At 33.8% G+C, this 21,852-nt stretch overlaps 2 protein-coding genes and 1 non-coding gene across 3 annotated transcripts in view; 1 reads left to right on the plus strand and 2 right to left on the minus strand.

The window, feature by feature from the left end:
* The window catches only part of LOC110380488 (cullin-associated NEDD8-dissociated protein 1), a 574,273-nt gene that overhangs the window by 413,856 nt on the left and 138,565 nt on the right, over positions 1–21,852 (plus strand). The window lies entirely within an intron of this gene.
* LOC110374106 (lachesin) overlaps positions 1–21,852 on the minus strand; it is a 115,444-nt gene that overhangs the window by 84,639 nt on the left and 8,953 nt on the right. The gene's annotated exons all lie outside the window — the stretch shown is intronic.
* On the minus strand, positions 21,011–21,084 carry Trnai-aau (transfer RNA isoleucine (anticodon AAU)). Its single transcript has one exon. It is a non-coding gene; the product is annotated as a tRNA-Ile (tRNA).

The raw sequence follows: 21,852 nt of genomic DNA on the forward strand, positions 1-21,852 counted from the left end.
TTTATTTTTTGAGAGGTAGTAACATAGTGTTTTTCTCTTATTACGTGTAACTTTATTGCAGCAACTTAATTTTTTTATGTAAGTAATAGTTATTTAATGTAAGAGAAATATATTAGACTGAATGAACATCTATAATATGCATGGTTTTATTTCTGAGCAATACCAATACCTATGTATACTTAAAAATATACCTCTGAGTTTAAGCAAATAAGTACCAACCAATATTTAGTTTTAGAAAGATTTTATTCCGACCACAAAGAAGCTACTGATGTGGAATTAAAGCTTTAAAACATTTACTTGATGCTCACTTTTTTCTTTTTACAAAGACTTTCAAAGAGACCTTTGTATTCCTATCTTGACCTAGTCTAGGCTGAGACCATTAAAGTCAGCTGATTTTATCACCCCTTTTCTACAATATTATAAGGATTGTTGCTCTAACGACATTAGCAAGTTTAATGAGGATTATTATGATAATTATACAGTTTTGATATTCGGTATGTTACAGGGCTTACTAAACTGTTACTGACCCTTTTTTTATTAGCCTATGTTGTCCCACTGCTGGGCAAAACCCTCCCCCATAGCCTTACACTTTTCTCTATTCTTCGCTGTTTGAGGCCAGGTACTGACCCTATAAAGTAGAATAATGTAATAATATAAGAATCATTATTCTCATCATCCTCACACAACCTCTTTATTTAATAAAAGAAACTAACTAAATAAACTTAATTAATTGAAGAAAGGATGGGGGAACCAAACGTTCTGAAATAAACAAATGACCATCACAAGACAAAAAAGACTATCGTCCACGAAATGCTCACACAACAATCACATACAAATTGATTCAAGGAAAGCCCACACTGCACAGTATTGGCGGCGATTTCCTAAGGTTTGATAGCTTGATAGCAGTCCTCAGTTTATTTAGCGACACAAACAGAGGGAGCATTTCGACTCCGTAGTGATGTGCCTATGGGACAATGGGACTGTTAAGTGGATTCAGGTACATGTTTGCGGGTTAAAACTACTCTCTAGACTTTGTTACAGGTTATTTGAATGCTAGTACTTGGCTTATGTCTCTTTACTAGTTTAAAAAGTAAAGTTAAGCTTGAACTGTTTAGTGTTCATGATGCGGAGATTATTACACTGTGGCAAACTTTATCTTAAAGGCTATTATTTAATAAGTAGGTACCTAATTAATGCATTGCCAATGGGCTTGGCTGTTGAAAAAAGAAAAAGTAAGACTTATTTCAATTGATATAAAAAGAAAATACAAAAGCTTTGCTTTGTGCGACATTAATCAGGTATTTTTTCACGTCTGTTTAAAGGTGCTTTAGAATTTTTATGGTGTAATGCAAACTTTGCATCCAATCCGTAGTAAATAGTTAAAAAGTGAACATTTTAATTTTGATTCAATAAAAACATTTTGTATATTTATTGGGAATCTGAGAAAAAAAAAACAAAAACAATTTATTATAAATTGGGCCAAATAGATCTTATAAAGACAGAGTGAGAGCTTAATCCGTACCTATATATAGGCTGAGTTGGTTAAACCTAAAGACCTTTTAGCTCTTTTGACATCTACGTTAATAAAATAAAGTTACGTAGTCAAATCTCTGCTTCAAATAGACTGAGATTTCAGCATTTGGGCAAAAATCTTTGCTTTCACACCTTTAGAAACCCAAAGGTTACTCCCAACAGTCGTATAGCAATATTTTTTCATAACCATATACAACTTCGATTACTTTCTGCGGAAGAGTATAGTTGCAGCAATAAAAAATGCCACTTATCGTTGCAATTCCCCGTATGCAGTGGCGATTGTTTGCCCGGCGGTGCCCAGCTGTTCCGTATTAAACCAATAAATATTCATTATGAACTTGCTTAATTTCGTACTACACTATTTTACTATTTCACTAATTTTAGCTTAACGGGGTGGTGTGGCCAATGTTTAGGAATTGATTTTATTATGCTATCTTGGTTCTTGGTAGTAGAATGTGAGTTTTGATATTGAAATTATAATGAAGAATGAATGAATTTTAGAATGAGTATTTTTATACTGACATAGTTATGAGTTTACTTTAATAACGCGCAATATTCTAAGTCCACGTAGTCGAAGTTGTGGACAAAAGATGTGTATGATAATTATAAATTAATAAGTACTTACAATTTTTTTTATCTTTTTTCAGGTATCATAAAACAATAGTTATTAAGCATCTAAGAGGATAATTAACTTTAACAATTATTGCTGAACAAAACATCTTTTATTCATAATTTCCAACAAGTTGTAAAAGAATATTAAATCAAATAGAATGATATTTAGTTTCCAGTTTTCACGTAGGCGTTATATAAATGTTTGGCAATTTCACGGCTTAGCTCGTATTTCCTACTGATCTGGGAATTAAGAGCATAAAGCCTATTGGCTGTTCATGAACCGAATGGGCTGAAGACCCGTATTTATGAAGCTGGTGGGGTTAATGAACTTTAAATCGTTGATTAAGGCTTTAGGAAAAGGAATGTAAAAGCGATTTTTTTCAATTGTTCCAGTTTTTGATACTTATTTTTATCTAGGTTTCGGATTAGTTTTAGTAGTATTCAGTACCGGCTTTTCTCGATAGAACTACCTCGCCCCTGGATAAAAAATAGCTTCTCCTTTCTTAGGCTCTGAAGTATTTGTATACCTATTTAATTTTAGAAAGATGTAGGTGTTTTGGCGTGTAAATGCAACAAAGCGACGAACTTATTTCCGCATTTATTGTATTAAATAAGATTTCAGCATTTTTTATAGGTAACACATATTTTATAGGTTTCAGAGGTAAGAAACTGGATAAATGAATATAAACAAGAGCCTGTTTGTTACAGGTTCATCAGCTGAAACCTCATTTCAGCATCGAACGTCACACGGAAGAGCTCGCAAAATGGAAAACTTACTCATGTGTTACCCACACATACAAAGTACACAGACACCACGTAATAGGTAAACAGTGAAAGTATAAAAAATGCTCTCTCAAGGAAAGTGTTTGGTCCGGATAGGAAATTGAAAATCCGGTTTGTTCAGTACTGTTTCGGTTTTCAGCACTATGGAATATCATACGAGTAGATACACGTCATGTTTTTTTAAGCTAAGGTGTTTTGAAGAACATGGAAAATGAACCAGGCTGCCCTGAATATTTTTTTAAACATTATAAATAAGTGTGCAAGAGTAAAAACTATAAATATTTATTTTGACCTCATTAAATTTATATTTTATTCGACAGGGTTAAAGGTTCGACCTTTTTGAAGTTCGCAAACCCACGCAAAGCGTCGCAGTCAGTGGGCGAAAGAAAACATTAGTACTTAATAAGTAAAACCTAATTTAGAAGTTAATTTTGACTATTGTGTCTATTCTTTGATTAGTAAGCCAAATAATTTGGACGATAAAATTATTTTAGTGATCACGTTCGTCCTTGTATGACATTCGTGATATCCTTATTTAGGTAGTATATCTTAAATACGTCTGATGATGTAATGTCAGCTGTTTTTTAATCTTATCGTCAAGATAAATAACAATAAAACGTCATATATGTAGATATAAGTAAGTTATGTATCGATAATGCATGTGTAGTAAGTGTAGCTAGCATATATCTCTATCTCATTAATACCGGATTTAGTATGTGAATTTCATTTAATTATAGTGCCTATCATACAAAACTAAATTGCAAAAAATATCATACAATAAGCGTTCATGATATATTAGTATGTCTTTCTCTCTTTTGTAAAAATGCTAAGTAAATCCTGACTGAACCGACAATTTTCATAAAAAGTGAAGAGATAACATTGTACACAAGTGTAAAATATGCCATTCACATGAACCATGTCACACCAGAGCTGCCCAATACCTACACACAGAGATTAGCATCTTTTTAAATTAACAGATCGTTGTAAAAGATTTCATTTGGCGCCGTTTCCTCTACGAGAGAAGAGACCAGATTTTTATCGGAAGCGTAAAAACATGTTGATATTCTGCTTTATTATAATAACCTTTTTTGCAAAAAACTACCTTTCTGACGTTGCCTAGATTTTTGACAGCTTAAAGGTAGAGCGAACCGTAAACTAAATGATTCGTTTCTTATTTACAGGAACTCGTCATAAAAATAATGTATCACAATTATCATCTGCCTAGCTTTTTCCCAACTATGCTGGGGTTCGCTTCCAGTCTAACCGAATGCAGGTGAGTACCAGAGTTTTACAAAGACTGCTTATCTGACTTTCTCAACCCGGCATGATGTACGATAATAATATAAGTTTCCTATTAAATTGATAAATATGAAAAAGCAGTAGAAAAGGGCAGAACATATTTTAGTTTCGGCAATCTAGGTAAGTTTAGCACCCCGTAATTAGGTATCACCTATTTTTGTTTATATCCCTCCCGTATTGCCTACTACCTAGTTAGGGCCTGAGGATATTATTTATGTTAATCCTATGTTAGTTCTAGTCTTAGCGTGGCCTACACATGTGCAGCTAGATGATTGATCGAGGATTACCCGCGTTATAATGTAATAGCAGGACTAAGTAATATTAATTTGAATGGACATATTACATTAATTCTGTCTATTTCCCTATGTTTTGGAGTAACACAAAATATTACTTATCAGTATGTAAAGTCATTTTTAGGTGAATTAACCATTTATCCATCTTCTAAAATTTCCACGAAAAAATAAGTTAGTAGAGTAAATCTAGCTTAGCTTTTTCCAGAGACTTGCATTCACCTTAAAATACTTATAAAACGAAAGTTACCCAACAAAATCTTTTTTTCATATTCTCAAGCCAAAATTCCACAAAAACTATTCCGTAAAAAGGTACGACCGAAGCGCCCTTTCATATTCCTTCTAGAATAAACCCGTCATTCTATATACTAGAATAGAGCCATCACCAAGTATAGAAGCGTTCAAACTTCTGCTCAGATCATAGGGAAAACGAGCGTGAAAATCTATATACATATAATAAAATGATAGGAAAGTCAAAACTGTAAATTGAATATTTTTTTTTAAGAATACTTGGGGGGTGATCCATAATCGATTCTGAACTCAAATATGTAGTTTTAGAATTTTTGTCTGTATGTCTGTTTATCTGTTTGTCTGTACGTTTGTCCCGGATAAACTCAAAAAGTACTGCATAGATTTAAATCAAATTTTGCATGACAATTACCTGGGGGCCGGTTCAACACATAGGCTATACATAATCACGCCATCACCTACGGGGGTTGAGCAATGAACAATTAAATAAACAAAATTGGCAAATTGGAAATTCTATATGCCCACGCAAACGAAGTCGCGGGCAACAGCTAGTAACAAAAGATATGTTGAAGAGAACTCTATAGAGCAGATGTTGCTTTATCTAAAACGACTACACGCACTCGTCTTCCCAAATAAGTTTGGCTACAATCGACTTACCGGGATTATTGAAAGTTGCTGATAGTTGGGGAATCTTTTGCTACTTAGGTACGTGGCTTCCGAACGAAAAGTTTTCTGCTTTTGTAAGAAAGTTCTTCATGAGGCCTATTAGTGGTCGGATCATTTTGAGAGCAACATAATAATTTAGTAGGAACTTTTATTTTTGTGTAGACTGTTTTAGGGATTGATGGGTATATTGGTATGTTAAGTTTTTTTAATGTCATTGTTGACTTACTTATAGCGCGCAAAGCTTTTTTAACCATGTGATAATAAAATGTCTGTATTTGTAAATTCATTCGCAATATAAAGGAAATCTCAAAAATATAACGCAACCAATTCTACTTAAAAGTAGATTAAAGAAAATCTACCTGCAGAAAAATCTGAAAGCAGTTCCCTAAAAACTGTTTACACGGATACATTTTATGAGCCTTTAATACCAGAGCAGGCATCCAGGTAATAATTTTTACTTAAAAGTTTAATGAAATTTATGGTTTACATGAAAATTTATCGCATAAGCCTCACACAGCCAATTTCGGAATTCTGACTAAATGTTAGTTAATTAATGTTCCCGAGTATTATTTCAGTATCAATATTGAATATAAACTGAACTAGACCATAATACGACGGTAGATTATTAAATTAATTAGGTTTCAATCAATATGAATAGGGGAATATTGTAATTACTTTGAAAGGAACTTTTCACGGCTGATTTAACATTGCCAGTTTATTTCAAGACTATTCGAAAGGGAGGCTATTCAATAACCAGGTAAATATACTTTGTATAATTTAACTGTTACCTACATTGTGTCATTAACTATAACTTGTAAAAAACACAGAGCCAGAAGAGCAACTTTATTTAAAAAAAAGTTTTTATTTTGACGAGTCTTCAAAAAGTTCTAAAAAATATTTCCCAAAAACCTGCAACAAACAAAGAAATTCCATAAAACTGTTGACTCTGCCCTATCGGCAGCACCACCAAACATTGGCCTAAAAAATCCATTGTCACCGTACCAAACAAAATCGAAATAGCCGAAAGCAAACATAACAAAATAAAACACTAAAGCAATCGCAATGACTCGTTGATAATTGAAACATGTCAACTAGTCTTTGATGTTTCGGACGCTAGATGGCTGTCTTTGTCCAAACTGATGGACAGATACGTCAGTCGAATGTATACGTCCATCGGCATCATGTCAGGTCTGTCCATAGTCGATAGTTCGCATTCAATTTCCGTTGGTGCTATGTGCGAATACCGTGCACGACAGCGGCGTATTATTGACTGAAACGTATGAAGATTTTGATAGCACTGCGATTTACTGGTGAATGTGCCGTATACCGAACGTTGTTTACGGTGTAAAATGACGTATCTGTGATATGGGTTTGGGTTTTAATTAATGAATTTGTGGTGGTTTTGGTGTGATTATGTGTTACTGGTTTGTAGAATAGATTCTTCGTTGGCAAAATTGATATTGTTTATGTCAGGTTAGGTTAGGTTACTAAAAAATCTAGTCAATATGGATTGAAATGACATGAAACAATATAAAAATATGTTATGAAATAAAATTGATTTTACAAGTTAGTGTTTTAAAATTAAATCTGAATTCAAAAAGAGCTCAAAACTATAATTGTGCATTTAAAGTTAAAGATCTATTTTCAAAACAACAAAAAGAAAAAAAGACCCAATAATATCACGCGCCAGCTCTCACGTACATCCATAAAATTATCCTATCAAAAACCGAACACAGATCGAATATTTAAAAGATTTTAATAAAATTTCATAAACTTAAGCCATAGATTAAAATAACGCGCTGAACAATACTTAGAAAGCACTACTCATAACTTGGCTTCATTGCTATTCAGGATGCGAACGTCGACTGGAGCAAATTCTTAAAATTGAATCTACAGTACGAGTCGTGCTGTGATACAAGTATTACAGGCACAATGCTTTTGTATTTTACAAATGTTCAAAATTTAATTTGCGAATATTTATTTAATCATTTTGTAATTAATCAGTGATGTACAAATAATAAGGAACATCGATGAAAATAACAGTTCCTTGAAATAACATTACTCGTGTGGGATGTATGTGAATACTGTTCTCGAAATTGATACATTTACAGAGGTATAATGCAAGTACATGGAATTTGTGTTTAATATAGAGGTATCTACTCTGTGAATACCTCGGTTCCTAGCAGAAAGGTTACTAGGATAAAATTGGTAGACTATCTGTGTATGTATAAGAACCTACAGTTTGCAGAGACTTAATCTAAACTATCTCCAATCCTTTAGTATTTAAGGGTTGTATTTTTATCTATTCAAATGAGTTATACACATTTGATTAAAAAGCAGATAATACAAGCAATTTATTTTAATTTATTTCTTTTTAAACTTGCAGCTTTGAGTGTGTGGTTGAAACCTGCAATTAGTATTTAAGGGCTTCTGTCTCGAGCTCATTTGTTTCAAATGGAATCATAACAAAGACTTTATTACGCACCGACGCTATTCCTTTTATTGCGTAGAGATTAAATTTTAATTATATTGCTACACTTGTATTTTTCTATAACGTACTTTTTTCAGTTGGTATAATTGCTGTAAGTTTAGCAAAGAATATAATTAGCGAGTACCCTGAAGGGCTTTGCTATGTTTTACTTTTTTTGACTGTCCGAGTAATATGGATAGGTATTTTAACGAATGGAGTTTCATAGAAGGCGTAATCTTTTTTTCCTCTGAAATCTGCATGTCAAATTATTAAAAACGATAGTCTATGGTTAGGTATAAAACAAATTATATTTAAGGTTGCCCCAATTCAAATAAGGTTAAATATTTATGTAATAAAGACACTTCAAAACCTATTCAATAGTTAATATACCTCGGAAGAAGTACACACAAGTACAATAATAAAGTAAACAGCACTCCTCCAGACCCTTGTAATATTACATCAATTCATTAAACTCATATTGTACGTAGGTCCTGATTCATTTACTTTCTCTCATTATGCCCTGACGTAAACGATTTAATGTCTTCATTTACTGCACAAAGAGAAATTAAAGAGGCTGCTAAAAGCTTGACATGACAAAGTGCTCTTTCTATTATAACTTTTAAGACCATAAGCTTACGTACGTGCTGTAATTTTCCTAATTACTTTCGTCGTTTAGTTTGGAGTAATTAAAATTCGTTAGACATTTTTGGTTTATTTTTTGGCTGAGATATAGACTGGTGTTAGTGGTTCAAGTGTGTATTCATATTTAGACTACCTACTTTATTTTATAAGTAATAAATAATACACGGGTAATTGGCAAATTATTACTAAATATATTCTCTTGTTATGTTAATTCGTCCCACGTCCTCATTTGGTATTTCTTTGAACAAATCTATTTCCATATCTTTTGACACAAAAAAATAATCGTTAACAAATGATTTGACATTTTATTAATTCAATAGTGACTATAACAATCTAAATAATTATCGTGTCTTTGTATTCATTGGTATGCCATCACATCTCGCCACTATTCGAAAAGGCCATAGTATTCTATGAACCAATAAGGTATACTCAATAGTCGATTTTAGCTGTACTTGAGCGACCAGAGCGATTAGCAGACTCACTAAAACTGTAGTGCCGCTACTTCGAAGAGATTTATATCCAGTTGTGAGCCCCAGCTCACTCCGAATAATTGTTAAGTAGATATCTATAGATTTTGATGCAGAACATGTAGTAGGTACAATATTTAAGTTTAAATGAAGAATTAAAGCGTATTATAATTACCGGATTTTTTAATGAATTCAGAAAATATTGTATTGGTTGAATCGCGTATCAGGCTACGTTTTGTTTGCAATTGCACTTACATATTTTGTTTATTTTTCAGAGAAACTTGTAGCTCATGAACAGCCACGTGGGTCGATCAATCTGAAGGTTTAACTGCGCTTTATGCGGTCAATGCCTGGTTGGCATTTCATATCCATCCATTAAATCCATTCCGTGACTCAGAAAACGCTATAATCTCTGGCAGTTCAGCAGCTAGAAAATCTTAATTCCGAGGGGTATCGTGTGACGGACTCAGGAACTCGTTACTAAAAGGGTGTTCAGCAGCATTTGTTAATATAATTGTTCCGTACAAGAACAAAAACTGCTAAGTTGATAAGCTGAGGTAAGTTTATTTATTAACAAAAGAGATCTTTTAATTCTAGAAATCTATAAAGTTAACGTAAATAAAAGATTAACTATAAAAGAACGATTGGATTTTAGCTATGAATATAATGTCCAAATTACTCAAAGAATACCCACATTCTTCGTCCTTTTTGAAGTTTCTTAATTAAATACCTACTTCAATCAAGGCTTAATAAAATCTTAAATATAGAGTACAATACAAATACCAATAAGACTGTAAAAGCAAGAGGTTCTTGTAATGAAATTCTCAACAGCGTTTATGAATCGGAAACCAAAGTTCGTTTTGAAATAAAGCTATGTTAGTGCTGTTTATATTTCGACGCACGGCTCTGCATTGCTGGTTGAATATCAATATGTGAGCATGCAACCCCATTGGCTGCCAGATTTAAGGATAAATTTTGCCATTGCTAGAAAATTTATGGGATACGGTAGTACGGTTAATTTCGATCTAAGAATAGAATTTTCGTATAGGGCAATTCTTGATAGCCAGAAATAACAATGGAACGAAGTTTAAACAATATCTGCCGTACCAACGTAGTATGTTTTTTCTTAAGTGATGACGATCATCTACCATCATCATCATATGAATCCAGTTGGCAATTAATGGCACTTCGGACAATTGCTCAGTTATTTTAATAACGTGCTGGAAGTACACAGTACTTCAGTAGGATGAACGTATAAAAAAGTTAACAAAAACACATCAGTTTTTTACAAGAACCCACTACCACTCTTGCTCATAGTAATACAATAAATATTGAATACGGCAACACTTTTCCCCCACTCGGGGGCAAGTATGTCATCTCACGCAAGCTGCAAGAGTCAACTAGGGGAATGGGCCATTGTGGTGTCTATTGCGCAGCTAGCGACCTATTACGGGCTGTTCACTGCAGCTATTGCAATTCCTGCCTCCCAATGTTACGGCCATAGAGTATTTATGTTGGTCAAGTGGGTCTAACTTTTGTGGAGATATGTTAACCTCTTTGGTTGGTTATGGTCGTTTTTAGTGGTGTGGTTGTGCTAATTCTTGTGTTTTCACTTTTTAGTCTCTGGAGCATTGATGTAAAGGTTATTTTTATAGCAGGTATCTCATAATATAATGATATTCAATATTCTAAGTTAAAGGACATCTTATGAAGTAGTGGTTACTTAGAATATTTCCTCAATGCGGCATTCGAGCGTTCGATCCAAAATGTAGTGTTATAATTTTAGCACAAGTCTCTAAGGCGTTGTATACACATTTTAAGATAAAGTATCTAAAATATTAGATAACATAAATATACCCCAGCTGACTACCCGTGCCGACTAAGAGCTAAACTGTGTGAAATCACTTTGAGAGCATTATCTCTTTAGCTGCAGTAGTTAAATTGCACAAAGACTAGAATTTAATGCCCGTGCCGACTTATCCACGACTTTAACTCGTAAGACTTGATACCTTGATTTTTTCTTGTCTCTCTCTCTGCATTGCTAAATAGGATTTTAGAATAAAGTCAGCCTGATAAACCTTTGTTTCGTTCCAATATAATTCTGAGAATATTCAATGACTGAGAACTTGAAGAATTAATCGCATCTTTTGTATTGACACAGAGCATTTAAACTCCTTGGTCATATCGAGGCACCGTATACATGGTGTAGTACTCATATCTTTCATAGCTATCGAACGTCTATAAGACTGAAAAATTGGAGTGTTTTTGAAGCGTCAGACACACAACTGTCATTGTAAATTGTGCTATTGACACTTGGACAAAACAGGAAAATTGTGGCCTTATTTAATTTCCTTACTTTGAGGTATAACAAGAATCTCTTTTGCTTCCTACCTGAAATTTCTATCTCACGTTTATTTGAGAACAATTTTCATCTGAAGAAAATGAAAAACATTGCAGTTAATAAGATCCTATTTTAATTTGCTCGTTTTGCAATAAATCACGAACATTTCGGAAGCAGGCGAGCTTGTAAGTAGGTGAAGCAGTGGCCTAGATAATTTTGGAAACGGAATTCAGAAATACTTAAAACCTAGATAACACTGCAACTGAAAAGTAAGCCATTGATAATGATTTGTGGCATCAAAATATTTGTTTTAAAAATATATTTATCAAGAAAAGTGATAAAATCAATGTTAAATCAAAACGAAAACACATGATTAAGTGCGAGTCGTACATTCACACAAGTGTTCTATAATGTTACACAGTTACATAATTTATGTTTTTTTTTACCCATTGTTTTGACTGTACCTATCAGACAATATGCTCAAAGAAGTCAGTTAATTGTATCAACGTGTCAACCTTGCGGTGTGACCAAAATATCAGTAGGTAAGCATTGTCAGTTAAATTATTTAGTATCGATAGTATCTTTTTTGGACCAAAAAAATAATGATATTTTAAAAAGTTAATAAGATCGTAAAGCATTCCTATTCTATGGGTAGACCATAATCCCTTGTGGATATTATTGAAACAAAGTAAACAAAATAAATTAGTAAATCAATTAACAAACGAATAAAACTTCTTAAAAGCCAGAATCGTCTTAAAACAATCATAAAAGTCATTGTTAAGATGACAAAAATCTCGTTTCGTTTTCGAGTTTGTGTACCCCTCCGTGTCGCATTCAACTCGTTTCCGAAAATTCAATTTTGAAAATTTGTTTCCCCCGTCGAACTGTGTACGGAATACTGATAGGCCACGAGACTCCCCCTTAAAGAAGTACTTGAAAGAAGTTTTTTTTTTTATTTCAACAATATAAAATATGTGTCTACTTTGCTCACTTGACATTTTAACGTATTACTTAGTAAAAGAGTTGCTCAGTGTACGACTTGGATTTTCTCGAACAAATTGTGTGCATACTTAATTTAATCTGTTTTGTCTTGGTTGATTAAGATGCAGTTCTGTGTAAAGCATTTCTAGTTGTGTTCCCAGTGAATACATAACAATGAGCTCAGACCGCGCATTTTAAAAAGAGACTGATAAACTAATTTGAATTATGAATTCATATTTTTTGCATACATATGACTTGTTATGAATTTTATGCGTTACCATTCTAATTTAAACATTATTTGTAGTTAGAAAGTTTCCAATATACAATTTTAATTATAATGATTAACATGATAAATTAGTATGGTACCTATTTTCTCTTTAATTTATTTTCATAAATTAGGATAGGGACGGAGGATCGAAGAACCTACACTCTTTTGTGGTGAAAAATGATGTATAGGTACTTAATTCAAAAGTGTGAATCATACAGTTAAATAAAAAAGTTTACAAAAACGAGTATCTATGTCACTAAACAAGATGTAGCAAAAGATTTGTTTGGAAACTAGGTAACATATCAAATCAGGGGCATAAAGTACGAAGTTTGCCTACGTTTCACCGCACTGCAGTCCCGAAGAATAAGTATCCACAGCTGAATCTTTGCTGCGAAATTATCTCTTTTCTTTTTGTAGTTTGAAGTTTTTGAGCTAGATTTGTTCTGGATTTTTTTTGTAAATAGTGATGTGTTATTTCGTAATTAAAATGTCTAATTAGTATGTAAACGTATATTATAAATCATAGACAAATGGCAAAGTTTGGTAATGCTTTGGTAACTGAACCCAACTCTAAATTCAAGCAAACCAATCCGCCAGAAAAATATTTATATTATGTTTAAGAAAGTAACTTATATGAAGTAAGGTTCACATTACAACCGGTATCATAGTCAGTTATCCAAGAGTATCGCCCTATCCAACACAACCTCGATAATTGAATCAACTGGCGCCGCAAACACCTAATATTCCCGTATTTATTTAATCGCCCATAGCTAATGTTCTACGGACAATTATACCGTCATTGGGCAAACTAATTACCGGATCTACCTGGCTTGTGCCTAATGACAAGTAATATGCAGTACATTACTGCAATGCAACGCAATATTATAGAGTTATCCTGAGCTTTGCGCGTAATGGACGGCCGGTTCACACCATCTGAGACCGGCGTTGCACTAAATTAATAGACTATTGTTAATCCCTCGGATCAGGATTGAAGCGTAAATGCAGTACCTGTAAGTGTTTTGGGCCAATTACACGATTATAGTGGTTAGACTGAATAAATAAAATCAGTCAATCCTTTTGTAAGAATGAGCACATCTTACATATCTCTCTATTTCTTCCACAGAAGTTAAACTACCTAAGGACTAACTTCGTTTAATCATAAAAGCCACATCAAAATCTTCAGGTATTGAAAAATAATTGAAAAAAAATAACATTTTCATGAGTTAGATTCGATAAGTTTCCCTCTCAGTAACAAACATTATCGAACACTCAAGTCGTGTACATTGGTTCTAATAGCCCGATCAACAGATTCAGTTAACTCCCTCCCTTTTGAGGTAGCTATGCAGATTCGAGTGTGTTTGGCGAGTCAGTCGCCTTAGTTCATACAATTTGTAGCTATTGATGTAATCGATTTGTTAACTAACTTACCGAGTAAACTTAGACCCTGCTGGTTTTCTTTTGTATGTGAAGACCTTCTTATAACCGATACGAGTTTTGACGAGCTAGTGCAATTATCAGTTTTGTGAACCTAACTTGGTCGCTAGGTCACCTCTAACAGGCATCTGTGGAGATCTAAGGGGGAGGCCTATGTTCAGCAGTGGACGTCCTATGGCTGAGATGATGATGATGATGAAACTGGTCGCGATCAAAGTGGAATCACTCCGCTAACGCTGGACATATTTTGTTTTTTACATTAGTGCCCTGATATTTTGACTTTATGAGATTTGCTCTGAAAATCTTTTTTGCTGTGAGTTTCTTTATTATATTTCTCGTCCCACATAAGAAATAGTGTAGTGTGGGCTTTTATCCTATCGTAACGATGACCTTTATAATACTGACATTTGCCAAGTGTTGATTTTGGTAACAAATGAAAATAAATCATTTTTGTATGAGACCAGGATAAACTTCCCATCTTTTATTAAGATACCTATTAAAGAATTAGAAAGATTACTTGTATTCATAGATAAAAGAAACACAAATGAGCCGATTATCTTACAGCGGGGTTTTGCTTACTTACGGAGCTAGGATCAGGGATTAATAACCTCGTTCTACATTTATACAATAACTAAATAGAAATTGAGCATTAATTATGAATAGATTTTTTGTATCTCTTATTATTGATCTATCTGTATTTACGGGTAAAATTAAATTGAAACAGATCTATTACAGGATATCCAATAAAATTCATATGTAGTTGGCGAAGTACTCAAAAGGTGGTACAGTCCGGTTCATATTTGCGGATCGTTCACAAGTTAAACTGAACTCCAAGTGCACTCGCGGGGGATTCTTATAGTTTTATAACGCAATAACGTTACGTCTTCCCGCACAAGGATATTACTGTTCCTAACTTTCATTGTACTACTTTATGATACATTGAATTGTTAAAATGCATTGATGTTGTTGAGATGTTTCGAGAATTGTATTAGAAGCTAGACAGTAAAAGTAGTAAGTATTGTTGTGATTGTTTAGACCGCATATGCTCATAGACTCCAATCTTCAAAATGAACTTGAAATATGTGTTAAATGTGGGCTTAAGTATAGGTACCATAAAAAGGCGGCTGGAAACTTGAATTTAAAGAACGGGACCAGGCGGTAGTCTGATTAAGGTGCAAAAACGGTCACCTAACTCTTTTCTGACATCAGCAAACACAGCTTACTATAAACCAACTTCAACTATCCATCATTCATTCCTATCCTTCATCTATTATAGTTACGACTTAGTTAGATTTTATCTTTCATACACTAGTTACCAGTTCCTAAAACCTATGTACGTTACATTTCCAGTAATAATTCAGATTTAAACCTCAGAGATCGTGACTGACGTTCATAATTAGAGTATGTTTCTGTATAGTTTTATTCACATGGGAATTAATTATATGAACGCGAAGTTGGAGTCGAGACCTCGCCCCGTGACCACGCCATGGCTTTTATCTCCGTTTCAATTTCATAGAAAACACGTGAGAGGCAGCAAAATATAGTATCTTAGTTCAAAATTAGTAGAATTGTTAATGCAGTTTTGAATAAAAGTGAATATGTGTGGTGTAATTATTGGATGGTCTTGCAACAGTCGTTTCCTTTTCCAATTATTGTTTAATTTTATACTAGTCCTTATTTCTATCGCTATAAAAAAATAAGCTCGGGGAAGTCCACAGAAGGATCAATGACTCAGACACATAGTTCACCTAATTATATTTGCAGTACTTTTATATATTTTTTTGAAAGCACAAAGCAAATATTAGGTGTGTGTCGCTTAATCAATACTATTAAATCTAACTGTCGTAATATTATCAAATTCAAATCAGATGAAGAATAGATTAGATAGTAACTTACCAAACATTTACCTAAAGATACTTTCTTGCATTATCTCAAACAAACAGCGCGTACTTATTAAAATATAAAGGCATGACTACATCAAAGGATTTTTTACAACGAAGGACTTGTTTCGAAGCGGTACACAAAAGTTTTTCCTTTAAAAAGTTTCCCAAACTACACACCTTACTGGCCGTCAATGTACTTCGCGCGAAGTCCATAGAGTTGTTTCAGTTGTCCACGAGCGTACCAAGGAGGAGTTATTACCGGTGCTTTTGTTCCACGAATAAAAGGACCAAGTTTTACCGTACACTGTATACAAATAACTAGCATTCTCAAAAAGTACATCGAACAATTTTAATAGGTGGTTATGCCTAAATATTGTTTTAAAGCGATAAGAGAAATCTTTATAATAGACACACTTCAGCCTTCAAGGGAACTGTATTGTGAAAGTATTGGTTTCTTTGATAAGTTTAATCTTGGAAATTGTTTATTGGATATTATTATGTTGGTTTGAAGTGATACTTTGTCAAGTCTATTATTAAATATTATATCAAATTGTTAAATGAAGAACAAGAATGCATTGTCCATTATTGAGTTCCATTCATGTTTTTACCTCGTGTATCTTTATAAACATAGAACAGAACAACAACGCAAACAATATCGTTTCAATCTTGCTGACTGGTATCTTAATCTCTTACATACTTTAATCCTAATTTACTACTAGTACTATTTTTTACTCTACAAGCTTTCTCTTACAAAACCCTTACCAAAACTCATGGCAAGGCAACGAATTTACATATCCAAAACCTACAAGCTGAAGACTATCCCTATACTATCACCTTGTATTAATGCAGGCTGCACACGAAGCCGACATAAATTACTGAGTAAGTGCACAAGACGACTCGACTCAGCACCAGTGTGTCAACAGCCTACACTCGCCGGGACGGGCTGTGACGTCAGCGATCCTGAGCTTGACCGTCCGTTGATGTACAATTATTGGTAAGGGATGGAGGGTGTAGTCTGGCGTGATTCGGCGTACTTGTGAAGGCTATATTATTTTGATTGACAATAGTTTCAGGACCAGCATAAGGTATTTGGACTGTGGGATTATTTGGAAGACTTACCGCGGCTCTGGTACATAAAACACCTACGAAGGAACACGATGGGTTTTTAGTCAGTAAAAGTTTGACACTCACTCACCGCTGCTAACCCACAGAAGAGAGTAGGTCATTTGATGACTTTTACCATCGTTAAAAAAGGGTAGTAACTATTTTTGGTTGATATTATGTTCGTATTTTTAAAAATCTTGTATACCTACGTATTTCAATATCACCTTTTGCGGTGATTATATTAACTATGAAACGTTATGACAATTGCAATTTAAAAAAATAACTCTAATTTCTTAAAGAACACTACCTAATGTGTATGCCTATGCAAAAATACTCTATGTCAAATTAAGTTCTTTTCAAGACACCATAATAAATACCGTAATACCGTAACGCTGGTAGTAAATTTCGGGACGTGTTGCAAGCAGTTAAGTTCAGTACACTAGCACTAATCAGGAGTGGTGCTGTGCAGCTGACAGCGAAACTCGAAGGAGCTAAGATTACTACTGCCAATACACTACAAACGATTTGTTTAGGACTTAAGAACGGGGTAATGGGATAGTGGTATGGATAGATAAAAAATATAGATAGGTAATTGGAAAGGAGTTAAGGATTAATGTGTTTTAGTTGATGCTTTGAAAAGGAATAATCGAATATTTTTGAGGTGGGTCCTTTTTGATGTAAAATAACTTCAAAATATTTAATTTGTATAGGCATGAGTGAGTGCTGACAAATAGAAAATATGGATGGAAAACTTCTTCAAAACGAAATCACAATTCCACGATTTTACGAGTGATGTGACCAGAGTTTTTTTTTAATATCACTAAAAACTATTTTTCACGCAATACGCAACACCGTCACAATAAGGACCTCACATCTTTTTTGCTTACAATAGGTAATGTAGACTAAAAAAATTGAAAAAGAATACAACTGAGAAATGAAATAAAAATGTTTTTATTTTACCGTTCTTAAAAAAGGTTTTGAGATTTTTCGGTCTGCGATAAAATTGAGCGAGAAAAAAAGTTCCTATCGCCTACTTAAACAATCACATCACGGTTGATTGTAAACTTTTTTTGAGCTCTCTTCATTGTTCCAAGTAACAATGGTAACGATTCTAAGAATTCGGGGCTATGTTATGAAGAAATGAACGATACGAATAAAAATCTTGTTGAGAATTAAAATTATGAAATAATAACAGACGTGACCAAAACTTGAGTGAAGTTTTAGATGTGATTGAGGTAGATTTTAGTGGCAATATTGTTAACCTACTTTTTTTTCAACAATGTATGTGGAACTCCAATCAAATAAAATAAAGAACCTCACAATTGTATAGCTGTAAAATTAACAACATTGCAATACTTTATTTTCTTCACCATCGAGCTATTGTGTTGAATGTCACTTTATGATAAACTATGCGCAATCTTCGGGTATCCTTGTACCTATTTTACACATAACAAAAACAATGAATTTCGATAATATTCTCAACAATATTATAATAATGACGTTTACTTATGATAAATGTTCATGTTTGTCATAATATTTTTCTGTCACTTGAACATCGCATTATTTTGAGTTATCTGATATGTACCTAATACCTACGTTTCATATTTAACCGCATCTTTGATGTTTCAGTAGATATCTAAAACTCAAGATTTTTTAGAAATATTCCAGATAAAATCTTAGTCTGACATCAAACAAATTTTCTAACAAAGACTGTTGCAGACACACTGAAAATCATCAAAGAAATCATACAAATGTCTAAATGTACTCGTTTAATAAACATAATTTTCAATATTATTTAAGATTTTAATTCTAAGTAGAAGCAAAATATTTCATTGATTCAAATGACCAAAAAAAATAAAAACAGTATTCAAATTTCAGTAACACAAAGGTATTCACTTTTGCAATGAAAATGCAAATGAAGGTTTTGCGAAAAAGTGAGACGCACTGATACCATACCCCGTCTGCAAAGTTTTTCTTTGAAAAGTTGGCGAACAAGTGAACAACGCACCTGTCTGCGTCAATAGGCGCCTAAAGAGCTCCGGCTCTTTTGGCTGTTTATACCGGAGTGCAGGTGAATACACTATACTTTCTAACTAGCTAATTATGAGCGGGTTGTGTGACCAAATTATTGATAAGTAGGTACCTAATACAGTTGATCGGTGTACGTGTGATGATGACCAGTGTTAAAGCACTGAATGATTTTGTTTTTGGTAAGAAGTAGTGACACTGTTAATTTGTAAACATGCAAGGGTCAAATGCTATATTTGAAATTCTTTTAAGTGAATTCTTTGACGGCACTATAGGTACTATTCTTATTAACCAAAGATCTTGCCAAGAACTAAGAGGTAAATAGCAATCTTTGCTTCAGGATTTTCTGTGATTTTCAAGTGTTTCCCCAGGTACGTACATACAAAATTAAGTGTTGAGATCGAACCCACGACAAGGAATTTGAAATTGTTATTCAACTACTGTGTCAATCAAGGCTTCTGCTATATGTCGGGTGATAAAAAAATATCAGAACATACGAGAAAAACAGATGAATATCAATGCATGTATGCACATTATCTTCATCTCGATAATACACTTTATGAAATGCAGTACTGGCTGAATTGAAACGTGGTCAAAAATATAGTTAGTTACAGCCTATTCATCGTCCCACTGCTGGGCACAGGCCTCCTCTCACACGGAGAAGGATTGAGCATTAATCACCACGCTTGCTCAATGCGGGTTGGTGATTTCAGACTTGATAGTCCAGGTTTCCTCAAGATGTTTTCCTTCACCTTTTTATCAGCCATTGGTGTCTAAGATATACTTAGAAAGTACATACAAACTTAGAAAAGTTGCATTGGTACTTGCCTGACCTGGATTCGAACCCGCACCCTCATACTCGAGAGGTTGGTTCTTTGCCCACTAGGCCACCACGACTTTTCAAATCTATACATAATGATAATAATCGTAATCGTGCACTTGGAGAGGCCTATGTCCAGCAGTGGACTGCGATAGGCTGATGATGATGATGATGATGAATAATCGTAGTCCACGTATTAAGGTAATTAATATAGGTCCTACCTATATCATTAAAGGGTATGAGCTACAAAAAAACTCACATTTGCCGTTATGACGAAGATTTACCTAATATACATAAAAAGTTTTTAGCCAAATTCAAGGCATATGCAGAACAGAACCACTGAATCGGGAAGCATCGATCACTGTAAAGTAGCTGGTAAATTAGATCAGTAGTTCCTGAGACCGGACGGATCGCTTGTTGATGACTGGCAATTCAATGTCGGGCTATCTCTAATGGCCAGCTGCCGATGTAATTCTGGCTGTTAGACTCCGCTACCCACTAAGTACTGAAGACAAATTACTGGGAAAATACTTTTAAGTATTTTTAGAAAAATATTTCTAAGCTAGGTAAATGGTTAACTAGTTTAAGGCCGCGTCCGAGAGGAACTACTTCTGGCATATAGATAAAAAGTAGCTTGTATGTTATCCTGATATGTAAGCTAAATTACTGCAAAGTTTCATGAAAATACATTCAGTAGTTTTGCTGTAACAGATCCTTACAAACTTGCGTGTTTATAAAGCTAGTAGCATAGGCAGAGTTTATATAAGGAAAAAGTTTTGTATGTAAACGTTCACTCTAATCATCATGTCACTAAAGAATCAATGTCGATATGATCAGATATTTTTGTTTGTGTGTTTTTATGTCCTCTACTTGAGATAAATTATCTCATCTTTAGGTAATAGGTTTGATAGAAAGGCGACCGATAGCAAAGTACGTAAGTAGAGACTTATCAGTAACTGTCAATCGCTCGAATGAGATGTTATGAGTCAGAAAACATACAACTACCATATATATAATATCATTGCAACTACCTAACAAAAACAACGTAAGCTGTTGAAAGTACCTAATGCCTACCAAAATTATGAAAGTTATAAAATGCATGAATAACGAAGAAAATTAGTAAGTCAAAAAACTGAAAAGTGGCCCATGAGGGGATCGAACCCGCGACCTTCGCGTTATTAGCACGACGCTCTAACCAACTGAGCTAATGGGCCGATGGTCGGAGCCGCTGAAATTCAGGTCCCAATCTACAACATTGCAATTACAGCTGTATTACCTATATTATATCTTATACGTTCTAGTAGTATCTGCGAATTTCGATAAAGACTGTAAAGCTACAGCTCAAGATACAAAGTTATCAATAATGAAGATACGTCAGCAATATCTTGGTGAATGCGTTGTTTGTTAATGTTTGTCAAACTTACCTCTTTAATTTGAGTTTCATTGTCCTATAAAAATTGTTAAAGTGTATATTAAAAAAAATGTTACATATAAAATTATTTTTCAGATCTAATAACACCGCTACTGCGTTTAAGAAAGTTCTACACATTTAGATGCATTTTCACGGAAAATATTCTGCTAAAAATAAACAAGGCAAGCGGAAATTAGAAGCTATATTAATACACCGCTCGAGCCAGACAATGAGATGGGTTCTATAAAAGGAAAATATATTCAAAATAAAGGTGAAAGAACAATAACTCCTAACACTTTTCAAAAACCGACATTTATAAATTTTAGCATTCAATTGTTCCTTGAATAACTCGTCAACTCCAGTTGGTATAACTATCTAACTTCAGATTTCGCTTAAAATTCAAATATGTTGTTCAAAATTGTTTTGTTTCGTTGAAAATTGCATTAAAATTTCCATTTCTAGTAACAAGTACCTAAGTATTGTTTCGATACAATTAATAATTCTGTGTAACAATTTAATTGCTACATTTAGAAAGTATTTAGAAATACGACGAAGGATTGCCAGACAGGCC

The sequence above is a fragment of the Helicoverpa armigera genome, chromosome 3 (assembly GCF_030705265.1).
Source record: "Helicoverpa armigera isolate CAAS_96S chromosome 3, ASM3070526v1, whole genome shotgun sequence".
NCBI classification, from domain to species: Eukaryota; Metazoa; Arthropoda; class Insecta; order Lepidoptera; family Noctuidae; genus Helicoverpa; species Helicoverpa armigera.